The sequence below is a fragment of the Xyrauchen texanus genome, chromosome 7 (assembly GCF_025860055.1).
Source record: "Xyrauchen texanus isolate HMW12.3.18 chromosome 7, RBS_HiC_50CHRs, whole genome shotgun sequence".
NCBI classification, from domain to species: Eukaryota; Metazoa; Chordata; class Actinopteri; order Cypriniformes; family Catostomidae; genus Xyrauchen; species Xyrauchen texanus.
In genome coordinates, this window is record NC_068282.1 from 20,753,582 (window position 1) to 20,773,373 (window position 19,792).

Here is a 19,792-nt window from a genome sequence, read left to right on the forward strand (position 1 = left end):
CGAGCTCAAGGGGGCAGAGCGAGGAAGTGGGAGCGGAGTGTATGTGTGCGTGCACGAGGAAGCGGAGATGGGGCAGAGGAAAGGGGTTCGTGACACTCACCTTTGTCAGTTGGCCTGTATAACTTGATAGAATGCATTCAAGGACATTTACCATTCCAGATAAAGGATTTAGCTATATTAGCAAATTTTTAAAATAAAAGAGGGGAACTTCAATGGGTAGAGACTGTAATATGTAGTTACATTTTGGAATACAATAACTTTTTATTATATTAACCTTCCCAATCATAGATAAATGTATTGAGCCCCACATGCCCACATCGCTCGAAAACCTTTTCATTAAAAGGTAAAAATGAACTTGAATTAATCATATAACGCTGGGAATAAAATACCCAAACACTTAATGCCCTGTTTGGGCCATTGAAAGGCGCCCGGCTGAAAAGCTATTACTGGGCAGTATGCTGTCAGTGCCAAAGCTTCGGATTTAGACCAATTAACTAAAACATTTTGAAAAGGAATTGATAATTCTGTGGAGGCAAGGCATAGATCTAGTAGGGTTGGAGACAAATAATAAAATATAATCTGCGTAAAGCAAAAGCTTTTGCCCCATAGCACCCGCCACCACCCCTGGAAAATCATCTTCCTGCTAATGGTTCCAAGGCAAGACAGAACAATAATGGGGAAAGAGGGCAACCCTGCGGGCTGACACTATCCAGAGTAAAATAATCTGAAATGAATCCATTTGTTTGTACCGCCACTAAGGAGTGTCTATTAAGTAGCTTAATCCATCCAATAAAAGTATTTCTGAACCCATGTATTTCCAAAATCTTAAACAGATAACCCCATTCTACCATATCAAATGCCTTTTCGGCATCAATTGAGATGGCAGTGACCAGAGTCTGATCATTCACCACTGACCACATGATATTGATGAAACGCCTAATGTTATCAGAAGAGCTCCATCCCTGAATAAACCCCACATGATCTATATGTATAAGAGATGTCATAACTTTAATGAATCGGTTAGCCAGAAATTTTGGACAACATTTTTATATCTAGCTGGATCAATGAAATTGGACGGCTAAACCTTTTTAAGAATCAGACTGTGTCATGGTTGGCGGAAGCTTTCCATTCTTTAATGATTCCATATAAATTCTAACTAAAGTGGAGCCAATTCTGCAGCATGCAAAACCATCTGGTCCTGGAGCCTTGCCTGTAGGTAAGGCCTTAATTACCTCGTCAAGCTCCTCCAAGGTTATCTCAGAATCAAGAGAATTTTCGTCAATTTAGGGAGTTCTAATGTTTTCACAAATTTTCTAATATCTTCATCAGTAGACGAAGATGTGGAACTATAAAGATGAAGATAGAAATCTTAATTAATATCAGTAGCCGAGGTAAATACATCACTGCCAGCAGATTTCACTCAGGGAATGGTAGAAAAAGACTCTCTCTGTTTTATATATCTAGCCAAAAGTTTTCCTGCTTTGTCCCCCGACTCAAAGTATGACTCTCTTGCCCTGAACAACCAAAACTCCACCTTCTGCGACAAAATAGTTTTATATCTGTATTTCAATCGGGTCAATTCTCTGAGGCCATCAGATGACATTCGGTGCTTCCTCAGCACTTTCAATATTTCCTTCCAACTCCACAAGTTCTCATGCTTTGGATATTTTGATGAATGAGGCATACTGTATGATCCGGCCCCTATGAACCACCTTAAGTACGTTCCAAGCCACGCCTACAGAGGATACTGAGGACCAGTTGGTCTCCATATAAACATTTATTTAAGCCTTTAACATTTGTTGAAAATCAGGATTTTGCAAAAGGGATACATTAAAGTGCCAACTAAATGATTTATTTTTCTCAACACCTCTAAACTCACCAGGGCATGATCTGAGACTAAAATGTTTCCAATTGAGCAATCAATAACTGATGTAATGAGGGATTTATATATATAAAAAAAATTATTCTAGAATAAATCATATGGTCTCCCTCCCAGATGGGTTCAAAAGTCTCCAAATATCTGTAAGACCAAGATTTTTACACGTCCTATGAAGCGTCAATGTTGCTCTAAGGGGCTTATACACATTTACTTCACTTTGATCAAGGACTGAGTCCATCAATAGATTAAAGTCTCCTCCTAATATTATATCATGGGGGGTGCCAATGGTTTGCAACATCCCTTCAAGATGTATAAAAAAGCCCTGATCATCAGCATTAGGTGTGTAAATATTTGCCAAAATCAGACTTTGCCCCTGAATTTCAGCTAAAACAATAATGACTCTTCCCAATTCATCATTAATCTGTTTGAGAAATTGTAGATGTTTATTTATCAATATAATGACCACCCCATATCTCTCCAAATTTTCCAGCTTCCTGCTGTCAAAGATGAGTTTCCTGAAGAAACATAATATCATATTTCTTACGTTTTAAGAAAAAAAATAACCTTCCTTCTTTTTATGGGGTGCCCCAACCCATTCACATTCCATGTGGAGAGAGACGAATGTTGTGATTCTTCCAAAAAGCTTTCATTTGCTCATCGCCTCGCATAACACAAGATCTTTTGGCAAAATAACAACAGGCAAAATAGGCAGCTGTACGTTAAAACTGTAAGTTAAAACAAATACAATAACAATCGCATATATGACATCTGCAAACTGTAAAGCTATGAGCAGTACATATTCATTTGCATAATTTAGTCATAACGCAGGGTGCTGAAGTGAAGCTTGCTGAATATTGCTCACGCCTGATAATAATGGCAATTTGAGTCTTTGAAGATTACTTTGTTTAAAGGATAGCAGAATCAGTGCTTGTAAAAGCATAGGGCTTTTCACTTTTTCTCAAGAATAATCTGGGGAAGGAATTAAAACACTGCTGATATAACAAACTCACATAGATTGAAAATATGAGCAATTCATCTGTTAAATATCTGCAAAGATCTAAACTTTAAAAGGTATGTTTATTATTTTGGCATCTATTTATATTTGTTTATATTTAAATATGTACATATTCTGGCTAACTTAGTTTTCATTGATTTTTTTTTAAATAAACATTTACACATAGTTAAGTGGGTAATAGACATGAAATATTAAGCATTGTCAGCACGGTCCTGCTGTGTGACATTCATTTTATGATCTTTTATAACCATATATACAGACATATTTAATATATTATTATTATACTTGTTGTTTCCACAACTTCATATTAACGAAGACAATAGTTTATTTGCACTTCTAGAAAAAGTTGAAACGTGATTAAGATCTTATAGAAATGCCAACTTGTCACAGCACATAAAATACACATTTTACCTTGAACTTTCATTTTAACCTAACATCTGTATGTTGGGAAAAAGGTTTTTGGACGTGTTTTTTGTCTGTGCTATAAGTTCTTATTTTTTGTGCTTTCTCTAAAAAGTCCACTCATCACATTTAGAGTGGTTTTATTTGTTTCAAAGTACTGACATTTTTTGCACTGGTGAGGCCCGATGTCATGATTAGCAGTCAATAGAGATGTCTTTTTTTTTTTTACATAAAAACCTGAAATTGAGACAAAAAAAAATAATCAATGAGACAGTGTGCTATGGTGTGGTGTGTTGCGGGCCAGGTTTGGTGGGCTGCTCTGGGCCACAAAGTCCAGGGCCACTTTTCAGTACTAGTCCACCACTAGTCCATCACTCACAAACAACAATCATGTCTTGTCTCTGGGTGGACCAAAATTAACTCCAAAAGAGTGTTCGGGAAAAATAAGTAATAGATCCAGTTAGCGTGGAGTCTGAGGGTGGAGTCTCCACTCCCCGCTGAACGTTACCTGTCGTGACAGTGCGTCCGCTGTGGCGTTTAGGTTGCCCGGGATATGAGTGGCTTGCAGGAGTCGCCCTGGCATTATATATACGCTACTGTCGCTGTGTTGTCTGAGCAAATCAACATGTGCTTGCCGCAAATCAATGGCAGAAATCTGAGCAGAGCAAGAAATACAGCCAGCAACTCTAGGCAGTTGATGTGCCAACCCAGCCGGGACCCCATCCAGGAGCCAGTAGCTACGTGCCCATTGCACATGGCATTCCAGCCCAACTGGGAGGCGTCCACAGGAACTACGACGCATCTGGACACCTACTGTAGGGGGACTCCTGCCCATAGAAAACAGAGGTCTGTCCAAGGGCTGAATAAGTGATGGCAGGAAGGTGTGAGGGTTACACGGTATGTGCTGCGGCACCATGCCCGTCTCGGGACTCGAGTCTGAAGCCAGTGCTGAAGCAGTCTCAAAGGCATTAACCCAGGCACCGCGACCATCACTGAGAATACTATATGCCCCAGGAGCCTCTGAAATTGTTTCAGTGGAATCGCTGTGCCCAGTCTGAACATACTCAGGCAGTTCAGCACTGACTGCGCACGCTCGCTTGTGAGGCATGCTGTCATTGAGACTGAGTGGTGGTGGTGTAGTGGGCTAAAGCACAGAACTGGTAATCAGAGGGTCGCTGGTTCGATCCCCACAGCCACCACCATTGTGTCCTTGAGCAAGGCACTTAACTCCAGGTTGCTCCGGGGGATTGTCCCTGTAATAAGTGCACTGTAAGTCGCTTTGGATAAAAGCGTCTGCCAACTGCATAAATGTAAATGTCTGCCAAATGCATAAATGAGTCTAACTCCATGCCGAGAAAAGAGATGCTCTGAAGGGGGAGAGCTTGCTCTTTTCCCAGTTGACCCGAAGCCCTAAACAACTGAGGTGCATGAGCCCTGTGTACACAGAGCAACTGTCGAAGATTAGCCAGTCGTCGAGGTAGTTGAGTATGCGAATGCCCAATTCCCTTAACGGGGCAAGTGCTGCCTCTCAACTTTCTTGAAGATGCGAGGGGACAGGAAAAGTCCGAAGGGGAGGACCTTGTATTGATACGCCTGGCCGTCGAAAGCGAACCGTAGAAAGGGTCTGTGACGGGGTAATATTGAGACGTGAAAGTACGCATCCTTCAGGCCTACCGCCGCAAACCAATCTTGATGCTGGATGCATGTCAGAATATGTTTCTGCATCAGCATCTTGAATGGGAGTCTGTAAGGTCCGGTTCAGAACTCGCAGGTCCAAGATTGGCTGCAACCCACCGCCTTTCTTGGGTACGATGAAGTAAGGGATGTAGAAACCCTTCTCCATCTCGGCTGGAGGGACAGGCTCTATCGTGTCCTTGCGCAGAAGGATTGCGATCTCCGCACGCAAGGTGGACTGGCGAACTGAATCGCGTAGCCGAGTCAGATGGTCCTGGCCAGCCACCGCGACAGGTTGGAAAGCGTAAGCCACGCGTCCAAGCTCCGGGAGAGGGGCACTAAGAGAACAGTGGTTGTGGGCACCAGCTAAGTGACCCAGGGAGTGAGGAAACTGCCCTTTTTTTACAAAAAGGGTACTGCAGCCCATTGGGGGTACAGCAAGCAAAGAAAAGGAACCACCGGGGGATGGAATGGTCTGAGCACCAGCAGATGTCTCTCTTCCTGGATTGCCCATCTCAGGAGTGTTTGGGAGCCTTCCGGGTCTGGAGATGGGGGGCATCTGCCTCCTGCGGGGAGCTCTACGCTGGGGCTGAGAGCTGGGCCCCGGCTGGGGCAGAGCTTCCTGGGTTTTAACCCCTGCAGGGGGATGCCCTCGGAGAGCAGACGGGGTGTGAGATCTTGAGCCATGGTGGGGCAAGATATGTTGGGAACCGTGTTTACTTGACATGTGAAATTATTGGTTATTCTCTACACACATGCACACAACACTCATGCACATTGGATAAGCTGGTAAAAACACCGGTAAAGGTGCAACATGAGGGTTTGAGGTTTTTTTCCTTAAACTGTTTATAACCTTGCCCCGATAAAGGAACATGGTTTAAGGTGTTTACATGACCCCACTTTTTCGGTTTCTTAAGCATAATTAGTGGAAGATAAGCATAATTAGTGTTAGGTCACAGGGGTTTGGTTGACAAAAAATTTACCCTGATTTAGGGTAAAGTGCTTTTCTCATGACCACAATAGCATTAGAGTAGGAGGGGGACTCTCACTCTTATGGGGGATTCACCATCATCCTGATATAATATGCCACCATACTGTAAGTTAGCACCAAAATGTATGCTGTTCAGGAAAGGTGAGAATCTGTCATTGACAGAAAATCTAAATTTTTCCAGACACTGTTATCTTTTCCCAATGTTTTCCAGAGACCATTAACTAAGTCACTAGTGTATTTGAGCATCTTTCTCAATATCCACTGTGGTTTTCCATTGAGTTTCATTTTAACATTACATTTGATATCAATTAGCTGCTGTGATTTGCTGAAAAATGTTGCTTGTGAACACTTAATAATAAAATAAATTTATTTTAATATTTTGTTATCTAATGCAATGACTTTTATATGCTTTATGTTTGACTTAAGTATCTAAATGTTTATTCATGGCCACTATATGCATATACAAATCAAATGATCACATTATTATGAAAAGCTATAGCAAAATTCAAATTCTCTATACTACATTTAGCATTTTTCTTTTTCCCCTGGTTAACCGCTGTAATTTGCCCCAAACTGTTTAAATGTTTTTGATGTATGACCCGGACATCTTGTGTCCCAGACCCATTGTTTAGCTGAGAAAGACCATGCATCTGATCACTTAGGTGGTCTGGCTTTCTGACTATTTTTGTGTTTTGACTCCCTTTAAGCATCTAAAAAACACTAATTTCCTTTGGTAATGGGAGCTGAAAAACCCTCCTCTGCAAAAGAGAAGTGATTTGTCCAAGTGGTATTTTAATCAGTGATTTTATCAACAGAAGGTTTTACTTGGCTGAACTTAGTGTGCAAACATATACGCCTCAAATTAAAACAGAGGCTGTGATCCAACTCAATGGGGTGGATGTTATTCTTATAAGTTTACAGTTATACCAAGATTTTCAAATTGACTTAACAGTAATTTGTTTTATTGTGCTTGTGTAACAGATATTTTCAAATTGAAAACTTTACAGGAGGTTTGATAAATAAATATGATATGTCAGGAAACTCTGTTCTTGGAATTATGTGTTTCAAAATCTTCCAACTCAAATACAATGTAAGTAATACTTAAGAGCATCTATTGTCAGTGAACATTTCACACAATTCTGGGAATGAAACTACATAGGCAACGGGGGACATTCTTGGGTATATATACATACCGAAGCTGTGAGTACTGTTTTGTGCAATTTAGAAATACCTGAGTAAGCTAACATTCAAGCATTGAATTGATGGCAACAGCCATCAATACAGTGCATTCATTAGACTCAACAAAATGAGTCTCACGATTGATTCTAAAGCTTTAGCAGCCGTTGGGACATCATTAAAAACCATGTGCAGAAGTGTTCTTAAGGACTTTGCATGCTGGCCACTGAACCAGCAGGAAATCAATAAAAAAAGTCCTGTTCGGGACCCAGTGCAGGCGAGTGTCCATTGCTCCAGCTGTTTTCTAGCAGGCCTCATGGGAAGTCTGCAGTGGGCTGAACAAACACTCAGCAGACAGGAGACCAGTGTTTTTCCTGTTTCTGCATGCTTACTATTCGATTCCTGCCAGTTTCCTGGTCACATATCAGCTCCCGCAGCATTGCTTCCTGTCACAAAGCCTCCACTGACTGCTGCCACTAACCACTTGCTCTGTCACACTCTCATGCACACTCATATCATATCTTAATGTTTCAATTTATCACCTTATGTCTGAAATTGTACTCTGCAAAAAACTACACTGATACCTCTTCTAAATGTGCAATAACCCAAGGTACCTCCGGGATAACTGAACCTGTAAGAAGCAGGGCCGTAACCACAATATACATTGAGGGGGACAAGTGAAGGCGGGACACAAATTTAAGAAGCTGAGCGGGAACCTTGTGGATTATTCCAGCGCCACACAGCACGCACACATCACAAACCACATATGCTATGCACAAACCACATATGCTATTACTTTTTCTTGGAACATAAAAATAGATATTTTAAGCAGCTCTATTCCATAGAATAGTGTGTGTGAGACTGTGGCATGGGGGCATGGTCATGTGTCTGTCTGTGGAAGAGGGAGAGGGAGAGCGGTAAGGTTCGTCACCTGGGTTGTAATTACTCTAACACCTGTCTCTTATTATAGTGATAGTGGAGGGAGACCTGATAAAGCGCATCAGAGTGGGAGAGAGAGAGAGAGAGAGAGACCACAGAGAATGGTGGCTGCATGTGCCTTAAAGTGTGAAGCCCCAACAACTTGTTTGTGTGTATTTTGGCCACCAAGAGCCCTTTTTGTTCAAATGTTCTGTGACTCTGTGAATAAAAATACTCACATTGACGGTTTGCTCTCTCTTGACTCCTCCATTGACCACGAACTCAGAAACTATCACATAGTCTATAGAACGTCCCCATTTATATTGCTGAGCAAACGTGTATGTGTGTTCATTTGTTTATCCACCTGAGACCCGAGCGTGACTGCTGTGTGCATTTTCTATTTCCAATTTAGGTTTGTAACTAGTAACACCTAATAAACATGTAAAATAAAAAATCTAGAGAATTGTAAGTCAACATATGTGGATAGCGGGACTAATTTGTGAAATGTTTGATAATACCAAGCTATAGAAAGTCAACAGTAAGTCAATAGAAAGTTTTATTTTTCAAATATAACTGTTTATTATGTTTCCAGGAGTGTTGGTTATTCATGTTTTTTAGACATTACAGACATTACATTAGAAATAAGGAAAATTAATTCTGATTCAAAACAATTGCCAGCATCATCCTACCTACTTAGTGAATGGCCTAACCTCCAGTGTGCTGTCTTTCTGCACAGGTCACAGAAAAGTTTGAAATGCACCTTATTTTCATCCTAAGTCCTAATAAAGCCTCTGAAAACAAAAATGTTCTGCTTTTGGAAGAACCTATTTATTCTCAATATGATTATTCACAGTAAATATATTTCTAGTGGAAAAAATGTGCTAAAGTAAACATTAGTGTACATTGTGTTTAACAGTGTGGTGTTTCACAATAAATTGCTCACATTTTTTCAATGGTACATCGGATGAATCTAGAGACTCAATGTAAAAGTCTTATTTAGTTTCAATGTAAAAACGTATTTAGGTTTCTTACCAGATGTAGTTTTGTTGGTGTTTCTCCCAAAGACAAACTCAACAAACCATGTTGTTTTGTTACATGTCTCTTTATGCCAAAAGTTTAAGCCTTTACTGACAGCCCAGAGTCTTCTGAACTGAGATTAGTCCATTTAAATGTATATAAATTATGCATTGCGAATAGCGAAGCCAAAATACTACGTCCACGCATGTGTATGCAGGATCAAACAAGGTTATATTTTAAACACTGAATCTCTGTTGCACAATGATAAAGACATCCAGGGGTCTCTACAATAATTACACTACTGGTCGTCAGGCCTGTTATGATTAACACTTCCTCACCTTTGATCTGAATCTTCCATAATGTAATTAATGCTACTGCATACCTCACTGATTGAGGAAAATGGGTCAGACATGGTGACCTCCCAACCAAACATTTCAAAAAGCACTCTTTGAATGTTCACATCATTTTCAATTGGGGTCATATCCATTTACTGATGCATAAATGTAGACACATTATTAAGCTCTCTTTGACATTACACTTTAAGCACGTGCCAGCATCAGTCTCAAGGGTCTAAATCAAGAGCTGTAACAGATCAAACAGCAAAAGCTATCTTTCTTCCATCCTCTCCATCGTGCTCTCCATAACCAGACTGTGTAATGCCCCCTTGCTGACCTCCGTAGCCCCTGCATTTCATGTTGCACATGAATCTGAGAGGCACTGAAAAACTGGCAGGGAGCGGGACACAGGCCGAGATACCCTGCTGTATGCGGAAAATGGATTTCCACTATACCACCACACCCTGAGCCAACATGGAAATGAGGCTAGACTGATGTTTATTATTCTGAGATAAGACCTTATATATTGAAATTTCAAAACCACAATGTAATACTGCAAATAAACACCCAGGGTCATAAAGAGTTGAATTAAGAGTTCAAATTAATGTCTTTATGTATAATATTATAATATGAGCTTTGGTTGAAATAGAAACATTCTATTGTTGACATACGTTGAGACATGATTTATAACATTGCAATAGTAGAGTACATACCTTCATTTCAAGGCTCGTCTGCAGACCTCTCAGCAGGGGCATCAAGGGGCATTCATTCGAATGAAATGATTTAATTTATTTATAAATCATTACATATTGGTTAATGCACTAAGTATCATGTACTAACAATGAACAATATTTTTTACAGCGTTGCTTTAGTCTTGGTTGATGTTTAATTTATAAATACACTATTGTTTATTGTTAGTTCATAATACATTAGCTAATTTTAACTTATACAACCTTATTGTAAACTATTAAAGCTGAAATTAGTCATTTCTGTATTTGGCACTATATATAAGACCCCCCAGTGCATTTTAAGTGCTTTTGTGTACTATTAGTATTTTGATACACTTTTGATTGAAAAATGTCTGTATCTGCAGTACAGAGTTGTTCACAGGCAGCACATAACCTTCTTAATCCCTGGCAAATGATAGAATACATTAGCAGGTTTTGTTGCAATGGATTGTAAGTAAATATCCACTTCATCCAGAACTATATTTGTTCTGTCTTCTAAAGTATCATGTTACTGTTTTACTGAATGAGGAAGCACTCCAAACAATTCAGTACATGCTTGAACTGTCCAACTGATTCTGACTGAATCGCATACCAATTCAGGTCATTTTGCTAGCATTTTGCTAGTATGAAAAAAGGATGTTTCATTCTCGAATCGGGCAACACCTAGTTCTAATTCAACAAAGCAGACACAGCCCCTGACCTAGAGAGTCTATCAATGTTCCAGACTGATATCACTGTGAATTCAGCAAGAGTATGTCAAAAGTTCTTCAGTTAAACTTGGTCTGTTCTTAACTAAATTCTAACTAGTGCCCCCAGTTGTCAAAGCTGGAAGTGTTGAGCATGTGGGCAAGTGTGAGCTCCAGTGTGAGCTTATGCTGCTGTGCCACCGAATAAGGTAAACAAAATTTTAACTACCGTAAAAATGTCTTATAGAAGATGCCGCATTTCAGTAACTCTGCAGAATGAGGTCAATGTCAGAGTATTGGAACATTTTGTAGCAACATCGCAACTTTTCGTGTGATCATGCTGTGGGAAGGGCGGCATGTTATCGGACACACGGGCGCAGTTTGTTTGACAGATTTTACACTTGCTGAAATTTGCTCGGTAGATTGGTGTCCTCAAAGAGAAGGCACCCTAGGCGGTTGCCTGTCGACTAATGGGTAAAGCGACCCTTTTTCTGCCCTACTAGTGTAATGAAACTGAATTGCAAAAATATTCACTGTTGTCAAACAGATTCCAGGAAACTTCCCCTGTCTTCAGTTGTCTGTAACAGATACTCCCACCTGAAACTCACACTATTGGTTGAGCCAATGTTGCTGTGTCAGGCTAGACAGGCTGCTCAAACAAACAGTGTAATGTTTGATAGTGCCCCAGAGCCACAGTGTTGCACTTGTAGGTGAAATCAACTTTTACTTACATCCAGTATACTGTATTTGACTCTGTATTTTTAGCAGGGATCCTAGAAAGAATTTTAACATCAGAAAATTACACACATCGGTTTTAATAAATAATCTCTCAGCCTATCCAAGTTCTCAAAGAGTATAGAAAAGTAGAGTTACAGAAGTGGGTGCTTAGTGGTTAGGGACTGGATAAGAAAGTGTGGTTCAAGAGTAAAAGGAAGTATGAATTGAGAGTGGGCAGGAATGACAAATGCTGAGGAGCGGAAATGCCCTCTCACCTCTTTCATTTTCCCTTATACTTTGTTTCTCTCTCTCTTTCTCTCTCTCTTAAGCTTAAAACCCTCCACATCCTCCTATACAAGCCATCCTATCTTTGACCTCACTATTAAAGATCATCCTCATATACGTCTCGCTGCATCAGGCTAAGTTAAAACACATTATTCCACAGATATATGAGTGGATAACCCATCCATGCCAGATGCATGGAAATTTAACATGATTGTTCCATCAGCCGGTGGGAAATGTATGGCAAGTCTGAGCTTTCACCAAACACTATTTCAAGAGCGTTTTCTTCAATTACCCTTCTGTGAGGGAAGGGATGACAGATTTTCAAGGGAAGGTTTTATGGTTAGTTCCATAAATTTCACCCCGTTATCACAGGGGGATTTCCGGCAATAACCAGTAGTATTGTGGAGCCCCTATAGCAGCAAGGGTCCCAGGGTGAGCTTCCTCAACAGGGCTGCAGGCCCATGAGACCGGCTTCTGTATCGCCAACTCACACTCTCACACATCCACACTGAATGCAGCAGCACTCAAGGAGTGAGTCAGTGCGTGTGGAGGCCTGCCAGCTCCAATCACAATAGGTGGAAATGGGAATTTAATACAAACTTTCTCACATAGCCACATAGCATTTGAAGCCCCTCACAAGTCAATAACACTTAGAGTTTTATTTATGGTTTAATGAATCTTATGTGTGATATTCCCACATTTCCACATGTTTAGTGTTACAGAAAGTGGTATTTAGGTAAATAACATACATGTGTATGTAATTATTTATTATCAGCTGTGATTTCTTAGGCAAGTATCACTATTATTATTGCTTGTATTAAGGGTTAGGGTTTTTCTAGGGCAGATGATATTTTCTCCCTGGTGTAAATAAAGTTAGATGCTATTTACACCCCGGTGCAAATAGTAGCAAATATTATTTGCACCCCAACCCTGGTGCAAATAATGGTAGATACTATTTGCACCCCTAATTAAATACTAAGTGTAGGGCATCACTACAACATGTTTACTGTATTTATTTAGAGTCCCACAGACACTACACCAACCCCTACTCCTAAACCTAACCCTAACCTTCCTTCACCAAAATTAACCATGGTTCTCTTACGAGAGGTTCTCTCGTATTGCGTAAGCTAGCTTACGCTACGGGAAAGATTCATCTTTTCTGAGATATTGAAGCCAAAAAATTATCCTTAATTTTGTATCATTTGTCAACGCAGTGCAGCAACTGCAGACCTTGAGCGGGCTAGCTAGCGAGCTCATTGGTTGCTCTGCGGCAACTGCTGTAGCCTATAGACGAACTTGGGCGAACTCGCGTCCAATGAGAGGCGTCCGCGCGCTTACTGCATCAAAGCCCGCCAAAATGGGCGTGGCTAGAGTGCATATAAGCGTAGTTCGTAGGCTGGAACCCTGATTTTCATCTCTTCAGCGAAGCTCTTCGCATCTCTGAACTGGAATCCGCGTCGCCGTTCGAGGGGCATCTAGCAAGCTTGGACAGCGCTCGAAGAAGCCGGCCGTCTCCGCCACCTTCAGCCATCCGGCGACGTATCCTTTTTTAGAGCAAGCTAGTTCTTAACGAACTTCACAAAAGAGTAACGAGCGTCTTTTTTAAGATGCCTCGCACCACTTGCGCTTCATGCCGCGCCCCTCTCAGCGCCGGAGACCGCCACATCATCTGCGCTCTCTGCCTGGGACTGGGGCATGCAGAGCTCGCCCTCGCTGAAGGCGAATGCGACCTCTGCGAGGAGCTTCCGATGTCGACCCTGCGGGCTCGACTCGAAGCGCTCAGAACTGAAGCCACCGCGCCGCCTTCCGTTCCGCCGCGCAGGAAAAAGCGGCGCTCCCAAAGGCTGCCAGAACCGGTGATAGAAGCGACTGCCTCGCCGGAGCCTCTCCCTCGAGCATCGCTCTCACCCTCCCCGCCCCCCCCGGGACGCGCAGTTGCCGCCCAGCGGCCGCACTGCTGCCATCTCGGAGGACGAGGCGGAGGATAAGGGCTGTTCCATCATGGCTTCGGACAGCGAGGAGTGGTCAGGCTCCCACGCCTCCTCCTCGGCCCAGGAATCCAGGAGGACCCGCGCCGGAGTCGAAGGGGAACTAACACGCCTCCTCACACAGGCCGTCGACCGCCTCGGGCTCGAGTGGTCACCGCCCCCTGAGCAGGCTCCCAACAGACTCGACGGCTGCTTTCTTCAGAGCCGTCGCCGCGCAACACCCGCGGCCCGGGCCGCTCCCTTCCTGCCGGAACTCCACACTCAAGGGCTACTCCTCCATCCCCCCGGTCGAGGATTCGGTAGCAGCACACCTTTGCCCGCCCTCTGCGAGATGGCGGTCTAAGCCAGTGCTCCCGTCTAAGGCCTGCAGAGCGACTTCCGCCTATGTTGGCCGCGCCTATTCCGCCGCCGGCCAAGCCGCATCTGCTCTGCACTCCATGGCCGTCTTACAGATCCTCCAAGCGGACCTTCTTCGGGATTGGGATGAGAAAGGCAGGCACCCAGAGGCTGTTACAGATCTAAGAAGCGCGACGGACCTCGCCCTTCGCGCCACCAAAGCTGCAGCCCAAGCTCTAGGGAAGTGCATGGCCTCGCTGACTGTGACCGAGAGACACCTGTGGCTAACGCTAGCCGACATGGGAGAAGCAGAGCGCTCCACGTTCCTCAACGCACCGCTCTCTCTGACCGGTCTCTTCGGCTCCGCGGTGAGTGGCATTGTTGACCGCTTTTCAGAAGTCCAGAAAGCCACCGAAGCCATGAACCTCTTCCTGCCGCGTCACGCTAGCTCCTCTGCAGGCCGCCCACGTGACCAGCCTCCTGCACGAGCCTCTTCACAGCGCCCAGCTCAACAAAGTCAGACTTCTCAGCGTCGACAGGGCGGCCGCCCTCGATCGCGCTCAGACAGCCGCCCCCCCGCGGGCCTCGGTCTAAGGTTGCGCTGAAACCTGAGCAACCGAAGTCCTCCTAGCCTTGTTGAAAAAACGACGGCTCAGTCCCGGCGCGGCCGGACCACCGTCAAAGCTTTGCCCCCTGTCAGTCCCCCTCTCTCAGGCTACTACAGTGGTGGATTCAGCAGCCAACAAGCCGGTGATACTGCCCGCTTGCCTGCACTCAAACGCCATTTTCACGGTGACCCAAAGAAATCTTGTAAAGAGCAAACATGCCTTATGTGTAGAAAATGTGCCCACAATCCAGTGTTCACCCCTACACACAAGCATTACACTTCCCGTGTTCCTATCAGAGCCCACTCACATAAAGCGGACACAGCCCGCTCGAGTGTTAGAGTCAATAAACGCACCCACGAATCCGTGCGCGCGCCCCTTCTCTGGCCGCTCTGTCACACGACCAGCCTTATGTGTAGAAAATGTGCCCACAATCCAGTGTTCACCTCTACACACAAGCATTACACTTCCCGTGTCCCGATCAGAGCCTACTCACATAAAGCGGACACAGCCCGCTCGAGTGTTAGAGTCAATAAACGCGCTCACGAATATGTGCGCGCCCATTCTCTGCCCGCTCTGTCACACGGCCAGCAAACACTTCTCTGTATGTAAGTCCTGTGCCCGTGACTATGCTCGCACATCACTTAACAGATGTGACTCTTTCCCCATTCACCTCAATCGGGAAGTCACTCACAGAACAGCCTGTCCCTGCTGTCTGCGAGCAGTCATGCATAAGCACAGTAAGCACTCACACATTCTGTTCAGCGCGCTGTGTGCAGCAATCAGGGCGATTTGGCCATTCACCCTCTAGTGTTACGCTTCAAAGCGTGGGAAGCTATCCCAGGGATATCCAAATGGGTGTTAAGCACAATAAAACAGGGCTATTTGCTACAGTTCGATCGCCGCCCTCCCCGCTTCAGATCGCGGTTCGAAACTATTGTGAACACGGAAGCAGCCTGCATGCTTCGTTCAGAAATAGTAAACCTTCTGTGCAAAAGGGCCATAGAGAAAGTGCCGCCTTCGCTGAGCGAGTCGGGGTTTTACAGCCATTATTTTGTTGTTCCCAAGAAAGACGGCGGCCTCAGACCAATATTAGATCTCAAGGGTTTGAACAAGGTGCTCGCAAAAAGACCGTTCAAAATGCAGTACTTCAGCTGGGTTTACTGCACATGCGCCCGCTTCAGCATTGGCTAAACACCCGCGCGTCTCGCCGGGCTTGGGCCACAGGCCGCCAGCCGATCAAGGTGACTCAGACCTGTATTTCAGCTCTGCAGCCCTGGACAGTGGCCGAATGGTATCAGCGGGGAGTGACGATGGGAGCTGTATCTCGCCAAAAAGTCATCTCGACAGACGTGTCCAACACGGGTTGGGGCGAGGTCTGCGAGGGCTCTCCGGTTTTTGGCCTATGGTCAGTTCAGGAAAAGCTCCTTCACATAAATTGTCTGGAAATGATAGTGGTCAAGTACGCGCTTGTGCGCTTTCTCCCGGTCATTCAGGGTCACCACGTCCTGGTCCGTTCGGACAACAGATCTGTGGTATCCTACCTAAACCGTCAGGGCGGTGTCAGATCCAGGAACCTCTTCCATCTGACGAAACGCATACTGAGTTGGTCCCAGTGCCACCTGCGCTCACTGAGGGCGACGCACGTGCCAGGCCACCTGAACGACGGCCCAGACAGACTGTCCAGAGACAATATTCCTCCAGGGGAATGGTCCCTGCACGCTCAAACAGTCCAGTAGTTATGGCGCATATTTGGCAGAGCAGAGATAGACCTCTTTGCGTCAGAAGAGAACTCTCACTGCCCAATATTTTTCTCGAAAAGCGAGGACGCGCTGGCCCAGGACTGGCCCAACTGCCCGCTTTACGCCTTCCCTCCCGTCTCGCTATTGCCACAGGTAATGCAGAGGATCAGGGAAATGCGTCACTCGGTGCTCCTCATAGCCCCACGTTGGGAGAATCAGACATGGTTCCCGGAGCTTACGCAGCTGTCACTGACAGCTCCGTGGCCCATCCCAGTGAGAGCAGATCTCCTCTCTCAAGCTCGCGGCACGATCTGGCATCCCCACCCAGAGCGATGGGCGCTGCACGCGTGGGTGATCAACGACTACCCGTCGCTCTGCCAGAAGGGGTAATAAACACCATCATACAAGCTAGAGCCCCTTCCACTAGAAGACTCTATGCGTCAAAATGGTCTGTGTTTTCAAAATGGTGCACCGACAGAGACCTGGACCCACGGACATGTGGGGTGTCGTCGCTGCTCGTGTTTTTACAAGAGCTGCTGGATAAGGGTAGATCCCCAACCACGCTCAAAGTGTATGTGGCGGCCGTCGCGGCATTCGCTGAACCCCTGCACGGCCAGTCACTGGGAAAAAACGAGCTGGTCATCCGCTTCCTCAAGGGAGCTAGAAGGATGAACCCCCCGCGCCCCCCATCGGTTCCTATCTGGGATCTTTCTATAGTTCTCGAAACTATGAAAGCCCCCCCTTTCGAACCGCTTCAATCCGTGGATTTGAAATACCTTTCACTCAAAACCGTTTTCTGACTGCCCTGTCATCAGTCAAACGTGTGGGAGACCTTCACACGCTGTCTGTCAGCGCTGCGTGTCTTGAGTTCGGACCAAGTGACTCCAAGGTCATTTTAAAGCCTAGACACGGCTATGTTCCCAAGGTGATCGGTACTCCTTTCAGAGCACAGGTCATTTCCCTATCGGCGCTGCCAGCATCCGATAGCGAACGCGACGCCAATCTCCTTTGCCCAGTCAGAGCACTGAGATTGTATACTGCGCGCTCCGCCTCTTTCAGACGCTCTGAGCAGCTTTTCGTTTCGCTCGAGGGCGCACCAAAGGTCTCGCCGCCTCGAAACAGACACTGTCTAGATGGATAGTGGACGCTATTGCTACCGCATACGCGTCAAAAGACCTGCCATGCCCGTTGGGCATTAGGGCTCACTCCACTAGAGGCATGGCCTCATCGTGGGCATGGTCCAGCGGGATTTCCATTCATGACATATGTGTGGCAGCGGGCTGGGCTTCCCCCTCCACCTTTGTCAGATTTTACAATCTGGAAGTGCCCGCCCTGCAGGCAAAACTACTAGCGGTTTAATACGCTACAGCTCCCCTGGTGAGCTGCACTGATGGGACTCATTCCACACAGACCGGCACCGCCGCTCTGTTGTTCCATTCCCACTATGTGCTTATGTATTACACACACACTGGCCCGCACTCTTGCCGGCCAAATATTATTTCCCCACTCACAAGGGCTCCCCCGGGTCCCCCCACCCCTGGGGCTCATGCAGTGGATGCTTGGCGCGCACGGCGTTGACAATGGGTTCCCCTACCGTAAGCTAGCTTACGCAATACGAGAGAACCTCTCGTAAGAGAAGGAATCGGTTACCTAGCGTAACCTCGGTTCTCTCTAGATGAGGGAACGAGAATTGCGTAGCCGGCCGTGCTCGCGCCACGAGCGACTTTCGCTTCATTCAATGAAGGGTTCCTTCCCGAAAACCAGGGTTCCAGCCTACGAACTACGCTTATATGCACTCTAGCCACGCCCATTTTGGCGGGCTTTGATGCAGTAAGCGCGCGGACGCCTCTCATTGGACGCGAGTTAGCCCAAGTTCGTCTATAGGCTGCAGCAGTTGCCGCAGAGCAACCAATGAGCTCGCTAGCTAGCCCGCTCAAGGTCTGCAGTTGCTGCACTGCGTTGACAAATGATACAAAATTAAGGATAATTTTTTGGCTTCAATATCTCAGAAAAGATGAATCTTTCCCGTAGCGTAAGCTAGCTTACGCAATACTCGTTCCCTCATCTAGAGAGAACCGAGGTTACGCTAGGTAACCGATTTGTTTTACTACAGTCAACATAGTATCACCATGGTATTTTGTAGTCAAATCAAAGTTACAACATGGTTGCAATATAAAAACAATAAAACTCTAGTAACACTATTGTTAATTACATCAAATCTATGGTTTATGCCAAAAACATGGTTACTACAATATTACTATAGTAAAACTACATTTGTATAATTTTGTATGTATTATTATAAGTAGTGTTAAAGAAAACATTAAGAGAGATGAAAGGAAACAAAATGGGAAAAAGAGTGCGACAAAGACGAATGTGATATTTTTTTATTTGGCCTGTAAGAAAGCACTTAGAAACTACCTAAAACTATCTAGCAACCCCCTAGCAACCACCAAAAAACCTTAGCAAATGTATAGCAATAACCTGGCAACCACTCATAACACCCTAGTATTGTGGTGCCGATTTTTAGACTGGCAAGTAACACTCAAATTTGCTTCAGTTTCTTCAAAATTGTGAAGAATCTAGTTTATTTAACTTTTTGCAAAAAAGAACAAATCCTTATTGAGTTCTGTTATTGTCAACTCTAATATCAGCAGCATTGAGGTTAGCAATTCAGCATAATAATAACAATGAAAAATATAATCACACAAAATCACAACAAATATACTCAAGTTACATAAATACTTTTGATTTCCTTTAAATGTGTACGGGCCTCCAGCATGCGCATTGTCTCCTGACCTCACTGGATAAATACAGGAAGGACAAAGCCTTTGAGTCTTTGTCTGCCTGCAAGAAAAAAATAATCAGCATTCATCTTCACTTTCATAATAAAGAGGAGGTATGGCAATTACAGCTGGACTACAAAAGATGGCTGAGACAATAGGCGGTAGTCTGTGAGCGTTAAATCTTTTTTCTAAGTACCTTGTTCTTGTGAGTGTTTCTCCCCGCCCTGGCTCCATACACCCACAGAAAATGTTGACACAGTGTCCACTACTTTCCCGTGTGGCTTCCTCATCCAAACACTTTCTGCTCTTTATCAGCCAAAAAACATACAGTATACAGATACAGACTCACAGAAAAACATACACACATTCTAGACAAGACACATCAGCATATATAGAAAAAAGAATATATACATATATATATATATATATATATATATATATATATATATATATATATATATATATATATTATAATACTTTGTAAAACCTGGGCCCTGAAGCAAACCCTAATGAGA